Raw genomic sequence first — 905 nt, forward strand, 5'->3', positions numbered from 1 at the left:
AATAATTGTATGAAACACAATGTAAATGAAACAATGTATATGAATGAAACATACTGTAAAGTTGTTATTATATGAAAGCCAATAACAATAATAAAAAAGGAATGTAGCCTTCAATATAAATTAAATCTCAACATCAAAAGAAAATCTTTACCACTGGACCAATAGCACCATGATAGATGAATAAAAGAAATTATTGATTATTTCATCTTGCTTGTATCTGTGGTCGCACGCTTGGAACCATCATTTACATAGTGACTATGACACAGTGACTATGGCAACGGAGACTGGTATGTTAAAGACAGTGAGATTGGCTCAAGATAGGGAATCATTCAAAACTGTTGTTTATAGGGTAGACTAAGACTGAACAAAATGAAAAAAAGCCACAATAAGTGAGTCTACTCCACATGAATTTTAAAACTATCTCAAGAATAGATTTGAGGCAGAGAACATTGATAATTGAGAACACAGTAGTGGTGAGATAACATTAAGGATATCATCCATGAAGAGAGCAAACGGTTATTACAAAGAGGAGAAAGCAAAAACCAAAATGGATGTGAGAAAAGTCTCTGAAAATTTGCTCTATAGTGCTGAGAATATTAACTAACAAGTCAATATGTGAAAAATAAAAGAGATTGAACACAAGTTTTCGAGGAAAAGCTCAAGAAGACAGAGCAAAGCTTTTTAAAAGAATAGGCAAAGAGCTCTAGATATAGAGTAAAAAGGGAAAAACTCACTTTTTGGCTTTTATTGTTGATGCATATATTTGAGGAATAGTTATATTAACAGATCTTCCTTATATACATATGTCTAGTATTAAAACACTCACAGCATTGTACTTCAAGAAAGATTTTGAAATAATCTTTTTCATTATGAATTCAATACCATTCTTCCTTAGTTTTTAATTC

General features: G+C 31.0%; 1 protein-coding gene across 1 annotated transcript in view; it reads right to left on the reverse strand.

The window, feature by feature from the left end:
- The window catches only part of LOC102873284 (actin, cytoplasmic 1-like), a 12,803-nt gene that overhangs the window by 3,589 nt on the left and 8,309 nt on the right, over positions 1–905 (reverse strand). The gene's annotated exons all lie outside the window — the stretch shown is intronic.

The sequence above is a fragment of the Elephantulus edwardii genome, unplaced genomic scaffold, assembly GCF_000299155.1.
Source record: "Elephantulus edwardii isolate Elephantulus edwardi_28Jun2011 unplaced genomic scaffold, EleEdw1.0 scaffold00153, whole genome shotgun sequence".
Lineage (NCBI taxonomy): Eukaryota > Metazoa > Chordata > Mammalia > Macroscelidea > Macroscelididae > Elephantulus > Elephantulus edwardii.